Here is a 15,907-nt window from a genome sequence, read left to right as displayed (position 1 = left end):
TCTCGAAGTAAAGATATGTTTGGATACTAACAAACTGGTGAGTCATTTTCTCTAGAAAGGAGACTCAGATCTTGGGTGGTGCCAAAGGAAACGTCACCTTGTACATTTGACATATTTTTAAAAAGTGAGAATATGTTCATATTTTACTTTTGAATTAAAAAGTAAATATTTTTAAAGGTACAATCCAGTCTCACGATAGAAAACTGAAGGAAAAAAAGGAAAAAAAAACCTCTAATCCTTCCACATGGAGACTGTATTTTAAAGTTCTGTTTTCCTCCACTCACTTAACCTATATATCATGAAACAAGGGAATTAAGAGTGAAAATAGCTTTAGTGATTAGTTCACCTCTTTCTCTCCTTCATTTTACAGAGTAAACAAACTCAAAGTGTTAAACGTTTAAACCAATACTCTGCTGGTAGTGAAAATGTCAACATTAGAATTAGAACTTTGGGTTCAATTTAATAGGGATAAATATGTCTGAAATTTTAGAGCTGAAGTGTAATTTGTTTTTACTGAAAAGCAGACAACCACTCCCCCTTCTTTTGATAATAGAAATTCCTATTTTTCCTTGTAAAATCACTCCTCCCCCACATTCGACCAATGGGCATCTGGTTACAGATCTGGCCAACCAGTGACTTCTTCGGAGCTGGGCCCATGACCTATCCAGAGCCAGTGAGATTCAATCCTGAGGTTTGTATTGGGAGGACAGCATCTCTCTGCTTGTGGAAAGGATAGGACATCAGCTGGAATTGCCGCCGCCGTGTTGCCATCTTAAGGGAGCATTCCATGAGAGCGAAACGACCACAGGGGGAACGCAAAGCCCGGAGATGGCAAAAGACCAATCCTGAAAACTTCGAGACCCTGGGGTCTGGCGGCACCTGAAGTGCAGGTACCTTTGAACTTTCCAGGGATCTGACTAGTTATGCAAACCAATAAATCGCTGCCTGTTAAACAATTGTTCTAAGGATACTTTAATGGGATTTGTTATTTGCAACTGAAAGAAACAATAAAAACATGATAATTATAGGATTGAAGAGACATATCCCAAAGCCTATTCCTAAAAGGCTCTTAGTCTAAATTCTTACTCTTTAAGTTCAGATCTGATTTCCTGAACTACAAAACAGTAGGTCTTAGTCCTATAGCAACTGGCACTAAATGAACTAATATAAATTTACTTTTGTGGCAAGGATATTTTTAAGCTCTGGAAATAGCTGAGGATAGTCTCTATCTACGTTGTTCTGATCATTTCTGGATTGGGAGATTATTTTCAGTTGTATGTAATGGTTTTTGAGAGAGACAGGGATAAACAATAGGATCTCAGGAAGAGTGTGGCCAGGATGCTATGGGGTCCTAAAATCACACTGTTATTGAAGGAATGGAAGTTTACCCAAGAAAAGTGAAGGCTTAGAAGAGAGGGAGAGAGAAGAAAATGAGACTTTGGGTGGTGAGCACACAGTGGAGCATACATGTGTTATATTATAAAGTTTGTACCTGAAATTTATATAATGTTATTAACCAATATTACCCCAATAAAATTTAATTTTAAAAAGGGAGAGAAAAAAAGATGCTTTTACAGATTTGACCTGCTGTCAATTGGAAGAAACACATTCTTATTTTCATCATTTTCTTTTCTCTGGCAGAACTCGGAGTCGTGCGTGGTTGAGAGTTTTAGAAGGGCAGCTTGCGGCTCAGTGTGAGCGCAGCGGTTCCCCACATGCTCTCTCCCTGCAGTGTCGGCCGTGGATTACACACGGGCACTCTTCCATGGTTGTTATTTTGGAAGAGCCAGTCGACACAGAAATGTTTCACTGTTTAAACATGGTCCCTTCCCCTCCCCTGGTTAATGACTGAGAGCTGCGTTTGTACACCACTGTATCTGTATGGTCTGGACAATGTCTGGTGAAGGCATTGTCCTTAATATGGGCCTACATTCAATAGGTCCTACATTCAATAAAGGTATTAATAGCCCTGGCTGGTGTAGTTCAGTGGATTGAGCATGGGCCTGTGAACCAAAAGATTGAGGTTCGATTCCCCATCAGGGCACATATCTGGGTTGCAAGCCAGTTCCCAGTAGGGGAAGCATCAGAAGCAACCATACATTGATATTTCTCTCCCTCTCTCTTTCCCTTCCCTTCTAAAGATAAATAAATAAAATAAAATAAATAATAAAGGTATTAATAAAATGATCGATGCTTTAAAAATCTATCTTCTCACTTCAAAGCAATGTTCTATCTGTCTTAAGACTTGGTAAATGCGTATATAGTTATCTTCAATGAGCAAAATATTAATTTATGATTTTAAGCTACAGTGATAAACCCATGGCAGGAACTGATCTCTGTCTTCTCAGGAGGAATTAAATGTGGCCTTAGTTTTTACACACTTTCTAGAAATGATTTCTAAGTCCTGTCACACTGTGTCGTATAGATGTATTTAGTTTCCCCAGTAAAGCATTCAAGAGGACTATGTCTTATCAAACTCCGTATGAAAATACAAGAGGTTTTGGCCATCTTAATAGGGAAAGAAAATAGAAATGTAAGGATTAAAAAGGAGGACATAAACTGTAACCTTTTTAAGAAAGTGGTATGACTCTAAACTTAGAAATCTCCAAGGAATCTATATATAAATCAATACAATTAATAATACAAATTTAAAAGACTGCTACATGTAAGATAGATTGCTTTAAAAAGTAAAGCACAGTAAAGACATATAATGTAAAAAACCAAAGAATAAAAAATATAATGTACCTGGAATAAATCTAATAAAAATGATCAAGTCATTTATTTAGTATACAGAAAATGATAAACATTTCTTAAAAATCTTAAGATCTGGATACACAGAAAGAAATACTGTCCTCATGGGGCAAAAGTCTCTATAAGGACTTCAGTTCACTACAAAGTCAGAATTTCTCCACAAATTAAGAAGTAGACTAAATGTAATTCTCCCATACTCGAGAGTTTTTTTCTGGACCCCCAAAACTGGTTTTCAAATTTATATGAAAAAGAAGGTCCCAGATTAGCCAACATGCTCTTGAAAAACTATGTGGTGGACCATGCCCCGCCAGGTACCAAGACCTGTAACACCTGTATTGACATTGTGACATTGTGGTGTCAGCCCGGGGTAGACAGAAAACCAGTGGAATAAAACAGTGGGCTTACAAACAGGTTGCTGCAAAAATAAAAACTTGATATACAACAGCTGGGTCAGTGAGGAAAAGACAGAAAGGTTAATAAAAGGTTCTGGAAAATCCGATAATTCATATGGGGAAAAAATGAACACTGAATTCTATCTCACATCAAACCCAGGAATTAATTTCAGATGAGACGGGTACTTTAGTACAGAACCAAACTTTAGAAAGTTTGAGGCACCCAAGGTGTCCTTCGGTAGGTGAAATGTATAAGCAACTGTAGTGCATCCGTCTGAGGGAATATTATTCAGTGAGGAAATGAGTTGTCAAGCCATGAAAAAACATAAGGGAAACTATAAAGCATATTGCAAATGAAAAGGGCTTATCTGAAAAGATTACACCGTGCATGATTTCAACTATATGACATTCTGGAGCAGTCACAACTACAGGATGGGGGCGTGGCGGGGAGGGAGGGGTGAAGAAGCAGAGCCCAGAATACATTTAGGGAAGTGTGAAACTATAACGTTTGGTACAGTGATGATGGATATGTTTCATTATACATTTGTCAAAACTCACAGAATGTACAACAAAGAGTGGATTCTAATGTATACTATGAATTTTAGTTAACAGTAGCGTAGCAAGATTGGCTCATCAATTCTAACAAATGCACCACACGTATACAAGATGTAAGTCATAGAGGAAAATGTGAGGGTGGGGGTATGGAGTAAATCTTTGTATTTTGTGATCGATTTTTCTGTAAACCTAAAAGTGCTCAAAAAACAAATCTGTTTTTTTTAAAAATTAGGAGATATTAGAGAACAATTTTATCTGTGAATTCCAGGTAAGACAGATTTCTTTCCTTTTTTTCTTTTTTACTTTTGTCAGTTACAGCTGTCCCTCTTCTTCCCTTTGCTCTCCCCTGCCCCTCCCACCCCCCATCCCCACAGTCAACCCCCACCCTGTTGTCCATGCCCAGGGTCCCTTATATGTTCCTTGACTTGCCCCTTTCTCTTCTTTCCTCCGTTATCCCCCTACCCCCACCTCGGTCACTGTCAGTTTGTTAGGTAGATTTCTTAAGTAGAATGCAACGATAAAGAAAAAAGATAGATAAGTGACTCAATTTATATTAAGATGACTTATTTAAAATATTGTAAAGACAGTGAAACACAGACTATAGGCTTGGAGAAGATATTTATTACAATTATGACTGATAAATATTCAATACTAGCTTCCAGAATATATACTATACTCCTAAAAATAAAAGCAAAATAGATAAACCACACATACGAAAGAGAGATAGGCAAAAGGTGTGAATAGATATTTCAGAAAAGAGGAGACATAAATGGCCCCCAGACAGATGAAAACATGCTCAACTTAATTACTAATGGACAAAATGATGAAAGTACCTCACCCTCACCAGTCTGAGAAAAAACTGAGAAGGCTGCCAATGCCAAGTGTGATAGTGCAGCCACTTTGGGAAACTGCTCGGCCTTACCTTGGAATGTTGAAGGTGCACCCAGCGTATGAGCCTGCAGTGTTCACTCCTAAGTCTACACTGCAAGGGAACGTCTTTATGTGTTTGCCAGAGGTCAAGTGTATTCATAACATACTAGATTGGTATTTTTAAAGGCAAAAACCTGAAGTAAATTGTTTTCAGATGTCAAGTAGACCAGATAATTGTTAAATGAATTGCAGTACATTTTATGCAAATGATTACTACACAGCAGTGAAAATGAAGAAGCTGTTTTAACACATCTCTAAATTAATGAATCTCAAAAACATACTATTGAGTCAAACAGCACCCAAGGATGAGGAGATTCCTATAGAGGTTAAAACCAGCCAAACCTAACAATATATGCTTAGAGATGTATACATATGTCGTAAAGCTGCCGAAAGGAGCAAGTACGTAACTAACATTAAAAATATTGCTACCTTTCTGAGATTGTGATGCATTGAGAAGGGCCACATAGAACTTCTTAAGGCAAATATTTTCCTCACTTATTCCCTTAAACAATTGGAAAAAACATTGATTTGCTTCTATATTTCAAGTTAACATCAACAATTTTTACTGTAGGTTGAAATAGTTGCAAAGAATGTAATTTCTAGCATGTTATAAATACTGACAGTTAAAAATAATACTGTGGATGATGGAGGCATAGGTGGAACACTGTACCTCATACGACCAAATTTAAGGACAACAAAGATTTAGGAAAAAAATGCAACCAAAACAGACAGAAAATTGAACTGTACCTAAGTCCAACAACAACAAACCCTTCATCCAGACCGGTAAGAGGGATGGAGTCTGCTGGCGGAGAGGGGTCCCGGCAAAAGGAGGTGGTGATTGATTACCCCGGCAGGTGCAGGACAAAAACCCAGTAAGGGTTGCAAGGCGCTGGCTGACCTCAGACACATTCACGTGCAGATAAACCAGGCAGGTTTAAAAATGCTCAGTGAGACAGACCACACAACCCAGGGCCCGAGCGACTGGAAATAAAGCCTAAAAGCACCGACTGGAAAAACGGGGATTGAGGTGCCAGCAGAGACTCCCAGCCTCACAGGAGAGTTCGTTGGGGAGACCCACAGGGTCCTAGAACATACACAAGCCCACCCACCTGGGAACCAGCACCAGAAGGACCCAATTTGCTTGTAAGAAGTGGCAGAGGGACTGAAATCCAGCAGAGAGCAGAGCAAGTGCCATTGTTCCCTCTCTGACCCTGCCCCCCAGTCACAGCCCGGTGACTGGGCTGACCTGCCCCGGAGAACACGTAAGCCTCTGCCCCTCATATGTTAACAGGTGTGAACAGAGCAAAACATTATGGCTCAAGAAGAGGAACAGCTGAAAGCCCCAGAGCCAATACTTCTCAGTGACCAAGAGATAGCCAGCCTATCAGATGCACTGTTCAAAACACTGGTGATCAGGATGCTCACAGAACTGGTTGATTTTAGTTGCAAATTATATAAACAAATGAAGACTACACTAAGTGAAATGAGGCAAAATGCATGGGGAACCAATAGTGATGGAAAGGAAACTGGGACTCAAATCAATGGACCAGAAGGAAGAAAAAAAATGACCAAACAGAGAAATATGAAGAAACAAGAATTTAAAAAAAAATGAGGAGAGGCTTAGGAGCCTTAAACATTTCAACATCTGAATTATAGGGGTACCAGAAGGGGAAGAGGAATAGCAACAAGTGGAAAACTTATTTGAACAAATAATAAAGGAGAACTTCCCCAAGCTGGCAAAGGTAATAGACTTCCAGGAAGTCCAGGAAGCTCAGACAGTCCCAAAGAAGTTGGGCCCAAAAAGGAACACACCAAGACACATCATAATTGTGTTACTCAAGATTAAAGATAAGAAGAGAATCTTAAAAGCAGCCAGACAAAAGGAGACAGTCACCTACAAAGGAGTTCCCATCAGACTGTCAGCAGATTTCTCCAAAGAGACCTTACAGGCAAGAAGGGGCTGGAAAGAAGTATCCCAAGTCATGAAATCCAAAGACCTACATCCAAGATTACTCTATCCAGCAAAGCTTTCATTTAGAATGGAAGGGCAGATAAAGTGCTTCTCAGATAAGATCAAATTGAAGGAGCTCTTCATCATCACCAAGCCCTTATTATAGGAAATATTAAAAGGACTTATCTAAGAAAAAGAAAATAAAAAATATGAACAGTGAAAGGACAGCAAACTCACAGTTATTAACAACCACACCTAAAACAAAAACAAAAGCAAACTAAGCGGACAGCTAGATCAGGAGTGGAGCCACAGAAATGAAGATGACATGGAGGGTTAGCAACAGGGGAGTGGGAAGAGGAGAAGGGGGGAGAAGGCACAGAGAATAAGTAGCATAGATGGTAGAAAATAGACAGTGGGGAGGGCAAGAGTAGTGTGGGAAATGTAGAAGCTAAAGAACTTGTGACACATGGACACGAACTAAAGGGGGAAAATGAGGGAAGGGGGTGTATGGGGGGAAGGGAATGAAGGGGGGAAATGGGACATCTGTAATGTCATAATCAATAAAAATATATAAAAATGATACTGTGATACATTGCTTTTAAAAGTGTTTAATAGAACATATTATAAATTTTCATACTGTCACCAACCAACTTAGATCATATACCAACAAGCTTTTCTACATGAAAATATGTAAATCTTGAATAACATTTCTATTCTATTTCCCTTATATAGTTTTGTTCCTATAGATTGTTATGCTAGAAAGTGATCTATTGGTTACTGTATCATTCTTTAAAAAATTTTTTTATTTTATTGATTATGCCATTACAGTTGTTCTATTCCCCCCTTCATTCCCCTCCACCCTGCACCCCCCGCCCCCACCATTCCCCCCTTTAGTTTATGACCATGTGTCTCAAGTTCTTTAGATTCTATATTTCCCATACTATTCTTGCCCTCCCCCTATCTATTTTCTACCTACCGTCTATGCTACTTATTTTCTGTACCTTCTCCCCCCTTCTCCTCCTCCCACTCCCCTGTTGCTAACCCTCCATGGGATCTTCATTTCTATGGTTCTGCTCCTGATCTAGCTGTCCTCTTAGTTTGCTTTTGTTTTAGGTGTGGTTGTTGATAACTGTGAGTTTGCTGTCCTTTCACTCACTGTTCATCTTTTTTATCTTCTTTTTCTTAGATAAGTCCCTTTAACATTTCCTATAATAAGGGCTTGGTGATGATGAACTCCTTGAATTTGATCTTCTCTGAGAAGCACTTTATCTGCCCTTCCATTCTAAATGAAAGCTTCGCTGGATAGAGTAATCTTGGATGTAGGTCTTTGGATTTCGTGACTTGGAATACCTCTTTCCAGCCCCTTCTTGCCTGTAAAGTCTCTTTGGAGAAATCAGCTGACAGTCTGATGGGAACTCCTTTGTAGATGACTGTCCCCTTATCTCTTGCTGCTTCTAGGATTTTCTCCTTCATTTTAATCTTGGCTAATGTAATTATGATGTGCCTTAGTGTGTTCCTTCTTGGGTCCAACTTCTTTGGGACTCTCTGAGCTTCCTGGATTTCCTGGAAGTCTATTTCCTTTGCCAGAATGGGGGAAGTTCTCCTTTATTATTTGTTCAGATAAGTTATCCACTGGTGGCTGTTCCTTTCCCCCTTCTGGTACCCCTATAATTCAGATGTTGGAGCGTTTAAAAATGTCCTGGAGGTTCCTAAGTCTCTCCTCATTTTTTTTGAATTCTTGTTCCTTCATATTTTCCTGTTTGGTCATTTTTTCCTTCCTTCTGATTCACTCCCTTGATTTGAGTCCCAGTTTCCTTTCCATTACTATTGGTTTCCTGTGCATGTCCATTCATTTCAATTAGTTTAGCCTTCATATGTTCCTCTAACTTGTGCCTAAAATCAGCCAGTTCTGTGAGCATCCTGATCACCAGTGTTTTGAACTGTGCATCTGAAAGTTTTGCTATTTCTTCATCGCTTAGAGTTATGGGCTCTGGGGCTTTGAGATCTTCCTGAACCATTTTTGGTCTGTTCGTGCCTGGTAAGTAGAAGGAGCAGAGCCTTAGTTGTTCACCAGGGCGGGGCCGCCCAGGTCGCTGGGTTGTGACGCTGTATGTGGGGGCGGGGTCAGAGCGGGGAAATGGCGGCCCCCTCTGCTGGCCCCCTCAGCTGCCTCCCGCCGCTGGGGCCTGCTCGGTCCCGTCTCACTGCCCACTCCCTTGCCGGTCTATCTGCACAGGAAATGCGCCACCACAGTCAACCCGCCACCCTTCACCCTCGATGGATCCACTCGTCGCTCACTGCATAGCTCACTGGGCCTGCCCGTTGCAACCCCACGCCTGGGATCTGCATGCCTGAGTCCGTCTGACCGAGTTTTCCTGTGCAACCCCACTCTGCCAGCTGCTGGCTTCGCCCCTCTTACAGGTCAGGCTGAAGAATTTGTTGTTATCAGACTTCCGAAAAGTTCAATTTTCTGTGTTCTGACTGTGTTTTCTGTTGCTAATATTTTATTGTCTCTAAACTTGGTCGTGTGAGAAAGCACAGCGTCTCCACCTATGCCTCCATCTTGGCAGAACTCCATTACTGTATCATTCTTATCCCAAACAAAATATTCATATAAATGTAATTCTTTTTTAAGTATATTTTATTGATTATGCTATTAAGTTGTCCCATCTTTTCTTTCCCCTTTATTTCCCTCTGCCCTGCACTGGAAACAGCCTGGTAAGCCTGCAAATTTCATGGTGCAGGGTCTCAGGGAATCACCAGGGAGGCAGACAGTGATATCCAGGCTGATGGCACCTGCCTGCTGTCTCTGTGGGGGGAGTGTTCATGGCACGAACCATGGCCTCTGCTAGTGTTTCTGTCTGGGAGAAAGCTGTCCAGCTCTTGCCCTAATGCCAGGCATTTCAGTTCCTCCTCATATGCCTCTGGTGCCTGTCATGCTGCTGCCCTAGTGCTACAACTCAGAGGTGGTGAGTCAGAGTAAGTCTGTGCGTGGGTCCTTTAAGAGGAACTGCCTGAACTTCAGAAGCACTGTCTCCCTCTGCCACAATCCTTGCTGGCTTTTATGGCCAGAAGTTATGGGGACTTCTCTTCCTGGCACTGGAACCCTGGGATGGGGAACCAGATATGGGTCTGGGACTCCTCACTCTTCGGGAGGACCCACGGCCAAGATATCCCTCCTGATTTTTATCCACCACACGTGGGTGTAGGACCAGCCTGTTCCACATCTCTGTCCCTCCCACCAGTGTCCATGTGACTTCTTTAAATCTCTGTTTGTAGGACTTCCATTCAGCAAGATTTAAGGCAGTTTCAAATGATGGTTGTTCTGTAGGTTAGCTGTAATTGTGATGTGGTTGTGGGAGGATGTGAGTACCGCCACATCTTCTACTGCCATCTTGAATGGAAGTCTGGGAATACATTCTTTGTGAGAACAATCATGATCTCCTATGTTTTTTTTATAAAGAGGAATGTTTATACTGGTAAGAATGGAGAGACTAGCAGTTCATTTAGACTTTTCTTTATTAGTAGCAAAAATGGTTAGCATTTTAGAGGAAGAAAAAAGGTGAGAAATTTATATAATTAAAAAAAATTTACAATTGTTAAAATAGGTTTTAATTACTACATTGAATACTACATACCACATGGAATAATTTACACGAAAATTTTATCTTTGGGTTTTGCACAAATCATGCTAAATATTTTGGTCGTCCCAGAAAACATTCCAGTTTTATTGAAAAGAATTAGAATAATTCTGCTTCTTCATCTCAAAATTTTTTTATTTCCAGCAAATGACATACCCTAGGAAACAGTCTTGAGACCAGTTCAATGGAAATGCTTCATTTTAAATGTATGAAAAAAGCTCAGGTTTCTAGTGTTGAATGTTTTTCACCCATGTTCTTCTTGGCTTGCTCCCCCAGGTCTCTTCCTCATTCTTTGAAAATGAAGTGGAGAATAAAGAGGTGAAAACTACCGTAGCCACCCCCATTCCTTATCATCACTGTAGATCTAACTTCAGAACCTCTGAACAGGAGCCAAAATACTTGATGGTAAAATTCATGCTTTACTCTTAACAGAAATATGTATAAAATGAGAAACAAAGGAAGCCCTGTGGGTTATGTGGTGCCTTGCTTAATTCTTCAGAAGGCTCGGCCCATCTGGAGATGAGAGGGTGCACTCCCCAGGATCTGGTCCTCTGCAATATTTGCTGTGGGTGCTTTGGGTGAATAGAAGGAAGACAGTTGTGAACTAAAGTGTTCTCGGGCAAATTTGGTTTAGGAAGAGTATATATGAAACTTGGGCATATAAAAATAGATTTCCTTAAGCTGGAAGATATGTATGTACCCCTAGGAAAGTTTTTACATATGTGAGCAGGGGCGAGGAAAGGTGAGAGGGCCGAAGGCCTCAGTTTGAAGAGCACTGTTGATGGTATTTCTGATATTGTCTTTCTTAAAATGGGTTGTGGGAACGTGCATATCTGTTTCATTTGACTAGTTTTCTTTAAATTATATATATATTACTACACTTTACACATACGGTGCATCTCTGAATAAATATAGTTTTTTAAATCTACAATTTGCAGGGCAGTTTTATTCCGTCCACTCCCCCCCACACACTCATGAAAACTGCAGCCCAGAGAGACTGCATTCACAGGTGTGTCAGCTGGGGACAAAGCAAAAAATCTTCAGATCTGACAAAATTCTGGCAGAAAGCTGTCTTAGGTAGGAAAATGATAAGCCCTATTATGTATTAGACTTTAAAGAGGTTAATAAACAAAAAGATAGTTTAATGGTTTAACATTAAAGATGAAAGAATTTGGATCAGCCCTCCCACATATGGTCAATGTATGGTACATGGTCTTTGGCGTATATCAAGATTACTCAATGGGAAAAGGACAGTCTGCTCAACAAATGGTGTTTGGAAAACCAAACACCACATGCAAAAGATGCAGTCAGACCCTTATCTTACACCATATCTAAAAGTTAACTCAAAAGGGATTGGCGATGAGGGTGCTCTGCCTGTGACATCTGTCACTCCATTGACTGCCAGGGTTGATTTGGCTGATCTGGCTGGCTAGGCGGATGTCCCCTCCCTCCCTCACCACGTCATATGTGTCCCTCCAGAAGCTGTGCTCTTGGTGGAGGGACAACCTTCCTTGGTAGAGGAGAGGACCATGCTTTGGTGAAGGATATATGAACAGCTCCCTACTAGAAACTCCAAACAAGGTCTCAAGGTCCATAAAAATACAACAACTCAAAAGAGATGAAAGACTAAAGACCTAAACATAAAACCGAAAATAGGAAACCTCTTAGAAGAAAACATCATGGAAAAGTTTTGTGATACTGGATTGGCAATAACTTCTTGGATATGACAAAAAGCACAATCAACAAAAGTCAGGAAAGAAAAGTGGGAACTATATCAAACAAAACTTTTGTGCACCAAAAGACACAATCAACAAAGAGAAAAGGCAGCCTATGGAATGGGAGAAAATACCTGCATATCATATGTCTGCTAAGGGGTTAATATCCCTCTACATAAGAGAACTCCTACAATACAATAGTTTAAAAAAATCTAATAACCTGACTAAAAAATGGGCAAAAGACTTGAATAGAAACTTCTCGAAAGATGATATAAAGCATAAGAAAGTTGCTTAACATCACTAATCATAAAAGAAATGCAAATCAATACCCCAATGAGATATTACCACACACCCATTTGGATCGCTACAATGAACAAACAAACTGAAAACAAGTGTTGGCCAGGACATGGCGAAACTGAAATAGTTCACTGTTGCTGAGATTGTAAAATGTCACAACTGTTCTGGAAAACAGTACAAGGGTTCTTCAAAATATTAGAATTAGAACTACCCTACGATCTAGCAAGCCCCCAAAGAATTGAAAGTAGGGTCGCAAAGAGATATATGCACATCCATTTTCATGGCAGCTGTACTCATAATAGCAAAGAGGTGTAAGCAACCCAACTGTACATCAACAGAAAAATTGATTAAAAAATTGAAAAAAACAATGGAATATTGTGTAGTCTTAAAAGGAAATCCTAACACATGCTATAATATGCATGAAACTGGAGGACATTATGCCATGTGAAATTAGCCAGTAACCAAAAGACAGAATTACTGTATGATTCCACTTATATGAGGTATCTAAAATAGTTAAATTCATAGAAACAGAAAGCAGAATGGTGCTTCCCGAGGGCTGCGGGGAGAGAAAAAGCAGAGTAATGGTTTAAAGAGTACAGGCACTCCTCTGTTCAAATTTCTGCAGTGACTCTTCACTACCATCAGAGGGGCAGCCAAAGTTGTTACAAGGGCCTCTGAGGTCCCTGTAGCCTGCTCCCCGCACCCCCTCCTCCCTGGCTCGTCTTCTCCCTCTCTCCCCTCATCTACTCTGCTCCAGCCATCCTGGCCAGCCTGAGGTTGCTCCACCCTGCCAGGCCTATTCCTGTCTTAGGGCCTTTGCTCTAGTTAGTTCCTCTTTCTAAAATGTTCTTTGTCCAGAAATCTGCTCCATTAACTTCTTAGTTTTCTTCAGGTCTTTGTTCACGTGTGACCTCAATGAGGCCTCTCCTGACCACCCTATTAAACACTACAACACAGGTAACCTGCCCCCATTCACCTTTTAACCTCGCTGCACCTTCCTTCTGTTCTATGCACTTATCTTTGACATATTAATATGACTTTTTTTTATTCCTTCTATTAGTGTGTAAGCTCCAGCAGGGGAGGGATTTTTGTCTGTTTGAAGTTGATGTGTCTCCCAAGCACTTGGAAGAATGCTTTATAAATAATAGCTCTTCAATACGTATTTGCTGAAAGTCGAGTCAACCTTCACGAGCAAAGACACTGTTCCCCCAAGTGAATCTGGGGAATGCTAATTGTAAAGGATGCACACTATGTATGCAAAAAATGCCTTGTGATCAAATGGTGATGGAAGGACACCTGACTGGGGTGGTGAACACACAGTACAATACACAGAGGATGTGTTATAGAATTGTACACTTGAAACCTATATAATTGTATTAACCAGTGTCACCCCAATAAATCCAATAAAAAGTTAGAAAAATGCCTTGTGGTCAACTAAGGGTGATGCCCTTTTCTTGGAGACTGACAACTGACAGTACCTGCTATGTTCCAGAAATGGCGCATTAGGAATATAGGACAAGAACTCAGGCAATGGGCAAATACGTACCTACTTTGGTCCTGTAAGTCACAGACTGTATACTCAGCATTTGGGGCTCCCCAGTGCAATGTGCTGACTGAAGGCCACGCGGGCTCAGAACAACAGTCTGGATCATGAGGATTTCAGTGAGAAAAGAAGAGACAGTCACGCGTCCTATTGGCTGTGCTGTTTGCCAGGAAACCATCCACCGATTCATTCTGAAATACTGTTGTGCTTGGCACTTTCACTGGGCCAGGGTGCAGAACAGAGGGTGAGGAGTAAGGTTAAAAATACAAGAGTTGAGGGACATTCCAAGTAGCCTCCAAAATGAATATATGGTCTGGAGTAAAGGGTTATTGCTATCTCGCTCCCAGAAGCTGAAGACGACAGTGGCCTCAGCAATAATCCTCATGGCACAGTAGGAGTGGAGGGTGGAGAGGGTAGGGGTCAAGCATCTCAGGATACCTGAGGCTCCAGGGGTATCAAGCTAGACCCTATCTCTCTCTCTCTCTCTCTCTCAACACCAGCTTCCCACCACAGCCAACCAGAAAGTCCTGGCAGCTTATGCTTATGCAGATGGGATTTTGCCTATCTCTGTATTCTCCAATATTATCTTCAATCACACTTTATTATATGGGACATTTCTTTGGCAAGGGTAACTATGTATTTGGAACACAGCCAAAGAAGCAGGAAGTAAAGAAAAAAAAAGCCTCTGAATATTGAAGATAGCATAGCATTTACTTAAAATTGAAGTACTTCACTTTAAGAACTCGTGAGGCACTCAGCTTTCAAAGTCCAGTGATTCTACGGCAATCTATAGAGTTCCCCAGATCCCAGGAGAACAAAAGTAGGAGGCAAGACAGTGACAACTGAAATATGAGGGCAAAAGACTGAAAACTAGAAAGTGGATGCGGTAATTGAGAAAGCTTACCTCTTTGGGTGTAGTTCACTGCAAGGACAGACTCTTGACAGTCAGTGGACTCCAGGGCATCATTATTGCAGGATGGTCCTTGTTTGCAATAATGTCCATCTCATCACTAGAAGTTCAGTTATGAGCACTAACTCCACTTAAGGATGTGGAGATATATTTTAGGAAGATCTACTTCCCAAAAGACCAAAGTTAAACATAAAGCTAGCCCTGGCTGGGTGGCTCAGTTGGTTGGCGCATCATCCCCAAACAAGGAAAGGTTGCAGTTTGGATCCCCTGTCAAGGCACATTATCTCGGTTGCAGGTTCGATCCCTAGTCAGGGCATGAACGGGAGGCAAGTGATTGATGTCTCTCTCTCTCTCTCCCCACTTTCTCTCTCTTTAAAATCAATAAACATATCCTTGGGTGAGGGTCAAAAAATAAAATAAAATGTTAGTTCCTAAAAAGTAGGCTTTAGCTGTGCTGTTAATATATTTTGAACAATTACTTTGTGATAGGTTATTTATATACAACCTTTCCTTCAGTTCTTATACCAGCCCCAAGAAGTCATAATCCTTATTCCCACTTTATAGAGGAGAAAATTGAGATTTGAGGAAGTTAATTGATTTACTCAGAGTCACAATACCAGTCAGTAAAAGGCAGTATTAACTTTCAGATCCTTTTGTTTTGCTCTGATGGCTGGGTTCTTTGTATTTTCATTATCTGTTCCTCTTCTAGGTTTTAGGCCCTGGTCCTCACGTTTAGAAGTTGTACACAATCGTATTTATATATATTGTTCTGAGTATTTTTAGTTAAAGGAGTTTTGTTAGCACACTTCATTTCTGCATTCAGTTATCAGTGACTGACTTCTGCTTTGCATTTCTCATAACTGGTTTCTTTCAGAGGTTGGTATATTATCTTTGATTCTCTTGTCTTTAGACATATCAGCATCTCCTTGATGTATGTACGTAAGTTAGGATGCTGAGCTGATTTGTGTTGATTTATCTTGAATGACCAAGTGATGGATATTCTTAGGAAAACATGCTATTACTCAGCTGTAATAACTAAATCTGGCTGGTGTTCAGTTATATTTCTTCATTTTCAGAACATGTACAAATATAAAAACAATGTTAACTGTGATCTCAACCTTAAAAAATGTTATGCAGGTAGGTGGCAATATATGTTCCAAGCAAATGCAAAGTGGTCGAGCTAAAATGTTAAAAAACTGAGCACTGACTGCAAAATCTATGT

The sequence above is a fragment of the Artibeus jamaicensis genome, unplaced genomic scaffold (assembly GCF_021234435.1).
Source record: "Artibeus jamaicensis isolate MK-2021 breed Jamaican fruit bat unplaced genomic scaffold, CSHL_Jam_final contig_482, whole genome shotgun sequence".
NCBI lineage: Eukaryota > Metazoa > Chordata > Mammalia > Chiroptera > Phyllostomidae > Artibeus > Artibeus jamaicensis.
This window is presented reverse-complemented; position numbering follows the sequence as displayed.